At 40.2% G+C, this 5,000-nt stretch overlaps 1 protein-coding gene across 2 annotated transcripts in view; it reads right to left on the bottom strand.

Annotated features, from left to right (window-relative positions):
• The window catches only part of pard3ba (par-3 family cell polarity regulator beta a), a 147,955-nt gene that overhangs the window by 117,181 nt on the left and 25,774 nt on the right, over window positions 1–5,000 (bottom strand). The gene's annotated exons all lie outside the window — the stretch shown is intronic.

Genomic DNA, 5,000 nt, shown 5'->3' with positions numbered 1-5,000 from the left:
CTTTTTGACTTGGGCTATTACAAAAGACTATTTTGCTAGTGGACCTGTCACCGACAATAGTCGCGATTTGTCGACTAATTGGATCTTATGTAAATCACAGCATATCGCACCGACAGCTGCCATAACCCTCATTAGCTTACAGCTTCAATTCTTAAAGGTATGTGCAAATTAAAAAATAAAGACAAGTAGGATTATTTCCGACACGTAACACATTTTGTAGCTCTGTACTAGCATTTTTCGACATTTTATTAATGATAGAGCAACCTGAAACTGAGGCAAGTTTGGCACTAACATTTTTAGCTTTAAATGTTAAGCACATTTTAAAATGGAATCCAAAAGTATATACTATGCATAATTACACTATAAATACTATGAAACTATCTACAAATGCAAAGACAAATACTTGTAAACATAATTCACTATTCTCAGGTATCAATTTTTTTTTTAAATAAAAGAAGATATTCAAATCAGATGAGTAAAGTTATGAAAGGCACTGCGTTAAAATGGAAATGAACACCTGCATTTGTTTTTTATATTGTTTTTAATTCACTTTTATTTGTCTAAAAATGTTGCTTTGCTAATACCATAGGTATTAAATCAAAATTAGATATTCATCTGATACAAAATTAAAACCTTAAAGATTACGATGAACATATGTTTTGTTTTGTTTTGTTTTTAAACAGTGTAATGTGGTTTATTGTAATTAACTGGATTTACTGGGTTTTATTGTTGTGCTGCCTTTGAGGGGTGGTGGCAAACGTGTCAACGTCTGGTACTTTGAGCGCTCCTGTTTGCGAGTTCCCAAACACATCACTAAGTTTGCCAGTGTGGAAACGAGGGAGAGACAGAAAGAAAAAGAGAGCGAGTGAGTCACAGCGAAGGATTTCGAGAATATAAATGTCGAGATGGGCTGCATGTTCGACTAGTAAATTGGTCATGGGCTTTTACTTAATCAGAAAATGTATCACACAGCATGTCAATTCTTCATCTCCAGTGCATCATCTCAGTGGCTTAAAATGTAGCCTCAACACTCTTATTACAAAGTACATGAGCCATATCCAAAACGTCAGATTTCATGCTAGATGACGATTAATCAACAGGTTCTTCTTCCCCACGGGCTTTTATCGTGTACATTACGATGTACTTGGCAGTAACTGCGAGATTGCTTCAGGATCAGTGATATCTGAATTTCAAAATAAAGTACTTTTGCCATCACAAAATGGAATTATTTTTAAATACATAATATTTTACTACGTAAAAAAGTAAATAAATAAATTGTTACCGTCCACTGCCCGCACATATTTAGCTAATTTTCACTTGAGAAGTTGGACGTATGTTTTTGGTACGTTATAACCTGGTGCAGGACTCTGAGGTCATGTGTGCGTGTGTGTGTGTGTGAAATTGACAGTCCCATGAGATATGGCACAAAAATGAGAAGCCGTCATACGCAATGACCTGGCCGGCACAATGAGACAGGCACAGGAAACGAATAGGATCGAGGAAGGACAGAAGGACAACAAACCATTCTAATTGAAACAAGGACCCGGCTTCCAATGGAGCAAATGAGAAGGCCTTTATATCAACGGTGGGGCAACACCTGTTGAGGTGTGGATGTGTGCTTACTCTGGGTAATGGGTGTGTGGAGGTGCTCTAATTTGAAACATAAGGCATAAAAGATAACCACATATTAAAAAAGCAATACCTGCAATGGAACACTGGAACTGGAGTACAGAAAGGAAGGATGTGAGTTAGCAAAGAAAGAGTTGTGTGTCTTTGTGTGTGTATGTGTGGGTGTGTGTGTGTAAACTATTCGCATTGACTAGGGCAGTGTGGCAAACATTTTCTATCACACCATGATGTCGTCTCTCACCTCAACCTCCCATGATTTAATATCAGCGTGATACCCTGTGTGCGCATGCATGGGCATGTGCGCGCGTGCACAAGTGTGCAGTGGAGAGAGGAATTGAGGGGACTGGCAGTTGCTGAGGAGAGGATGAGGAAAAAAAAAAGACTTGACACCAGCAAAACAATCTGATTGTGCCGCTTGATGAATGCATTTGCAGCTCTTTCTTTCTCCTTTATCGGCTTTCCTCTTTCCCTCCTTATCTCCCTCCATCCCCAGCGGCCGTCTCTTTCCCCCTGAGCTCGCTGACTGCATCAATCAAAGATGATGCCCCAGCGGCTGAGTGCTATACGTGCGAATGAACACACCAGCGTGCACACGTACAAAGTCGCAGGGATGAGCTTAGCCTACTATTGATTGTTTTGAGAAACTTCTTTCAGTGTGTGGAAAGGTGGTAATCATTTCTATTTTCATTCATTTCAATTTTTTTTAAAGCTAACACCAGAGGAGTGGACTTGATAAAAGAGCAGAGAATTGAAATTGGAATTATCGTATTTTAGTGGCATTCGTGAATTTCTTGGCAGGCTTGGGGGGAAATGGAATAGAGTAAGTGTACTGGCGTTATTTATTTGGGATACAAATAAACCTAACTGTTTTCCCTTACAGTTCGAGATGAAAAAAACGCAATCAGATTATAGGTATGTTTATTAAAAATGGGGCTTTTTTGCAGAATTAGAATTTCCATGCACACAGAGAGGCGCAACGGGCTCAGTTGTTTATTTGGGAACTGGATGTGGTGCACTCACCAAAGGACAGAATTACCTTAAATAACATTTACAGAAATGCGGGAGCTGCAATCCCGACTGCTACGTACGACGAGCCGGTAGCCCGCTGCCCCGCCAACGTCAGTCATGTGTTCCTGTCACAGACCACCCACAGATTTACTATTTAAATACCACATTAGCAAGAATAACAACAAAACTTGTCACTGTCATCGTGTCAAAATTACACTGTGTGTGTGTGTGTGTGTGTGTGTGTGTTGATAAAAGAGCAGAGAATTGAAATTGGAATTATCGTATTTTAGTGGCATTCGTGAATTTCTTGGCAGGCTTGGGGGGAAATGGAATAGAGTAAGTGTACTGGCGTTATTTATTTGGGATACAAATAAACCTAACTGTTTTCCCTTACAGTTCGAGATGAAAAAAACGCAATCAGATTATAGGTATGTTTATTAAAAATGGGGCTTTTTTGCAGAATTAGAATTTCCATGCACACAGAGAGGCGCAACGGGCTCAGTTGTTTATTTGGGAACTGGATGTGGTGCACTCACCAAAGGACAGAATTACCTTAAATAACATTTACAGAAATGCGGGAGCTGCAATCCCGACTGCTACGTACGACGAGCCGGTAGCCCGCTGCCCCGCCAACGTCAGTCATGTGTTCCTGTCACAGACCACCCACAGATTTACTATTTAAATACCACATTAGCAAGAATAACAACAAAACTTGTCACTGTCATCGTGTCAAAATTACACTGTGTGTGTGTGTGTGTGTGTGTGTGTGTGTGTGTGTGTGTGTGTGTGTGTGTGTGAGATTGGAGCAGAGAGTATGGGTTTAAGTTACCATTGCAAAGGCCTTCATGAGTTTAATTTGTCCTCTTTATTACCACTTTGTTTGTAAGAACAACTTACATCTTACCTCATGCAAAGAAGCAATTATTTCATATGGCCTTCAATCAATCAATCCAGCCATCCATGCTTCTCGATAGCACCTTGACCAAGTGGTTCGCACGTCTGCGTACCAGTTCTGAGGCTTTGAATCTGAATCCTGAGAGCTGCAGCTTCATTCCAGCATCCCAAAACCATTCATATTGATTAATAAGAGCAAAAATACCAGACAAAGACAGACGTTTATATGGCAGAGATATTTCATTCATTTTGTCTTCATTCGCATATTTGGTATTGGAGTAATCCAAAAGTAATTCAAAGTAATCAAGGTACATGATACTTGGATTACGCTACGACCGACATATTTTAACAAGTAACTAGGAACTGTATTGGAATACATTTTCGTCGCCCTGTTTCTCAGTACGGACCGGAGGTGGTAGCAGGTCGACAACGCCTCTTCCAGATATACATCACCACTCCAGATGGAGGGACTGTGCATGTGATTGTTTCATGACCGAATGGATGACTGTGAAGTTTGCATGTGACAAAACATGCCTTAAGGAGAATTAAATGGCTTGCCTGAGGCAAGCAGGTTTGATCTCACCAGACGTTGCCCTGCTCTTCCATCCCTCCCAATTCTAAAGCACTTCACTACACGTCAAGATGTAGAGGGACACCAACACTCTGTTACCATTGACCTACCCAGAATAATATACACAATTTGCCAACGACGACAAAGGCAAAAACAATTAAAAACTATAAATAAATAAATAGCGATGACGAGCATTTGTCGCCAAAACTTTATGGTACATGTTCAGAATGATCAAAGTATAACATCATGGTCCGCCCACAATTAGATGTGCGGACGCACAAAAGTTTTGCAGTTAAGCATCGCCCATCTGTCTGAAAGATCTGCTTCCAATTTGGCTCATTTGGGCAATTCCCTGAGCGCAAGTCCTGAAATTCACCCACAATGCCTACTGCAAATCAAAACTGCCAATTTCCCATGTCGGGCTTGGATCCTCCAAATTTCAGGGTGAGCTAACAACCTGGGTGGGGCAATTACAGTGGCGGACCCTGAGGGCCAGCAAGGCCTTCTCTGCTGGCCTAAACATTCTCAGAAAAGTAAATTTACTTTTATGTATTTTATGTTATTTTATAATTTATGTTATTTTATTTTCATAAATATGTAAACAAAATTATTCTCTGTATTCTTTACGTCATATTATTTCCACTTAGTTGAGTGGCTTTCAATGTTATTTTAAATAACATTGAAAGCCACTCGATCAATAACTTATTTATGATGGTAGAGTTTTTAACTAATCATATTTCAGCTAGCTCGCGTTGCCAGGTAAATTAAACTTGCTCGGGGCCTTCAGATTAAACAGAGCAGGCTCCTGTGCGCTGTAAGTGAACGGGCACAGTCAGGTTTCAATAGCCAATCAGATCACGAGACTGACACTCGTGATCTGTATCCTGTATCCTGACTT

The sequence above is a fragment of the Hippocampus comes genome, unplaced genomic scaffold (genome assembly GCF_001891065.2).
Source record: "Hippocampus comes isolate QL1 unplaced genomic scaffold, H_comes_QL1_v1.1 scaffold345, whole genome shotgun sequence".
In the NCBI taxonomy this organism is placed as follows: Eukaryota; Metazoa; Chordata; class Actinopteri; order Syngnathiformes; family Syngnathidae; genus Hippocampus; species Hippocampus comes.
This window is presented reverse-complemented; position numbering and strand designations above follow the sequence as displayed.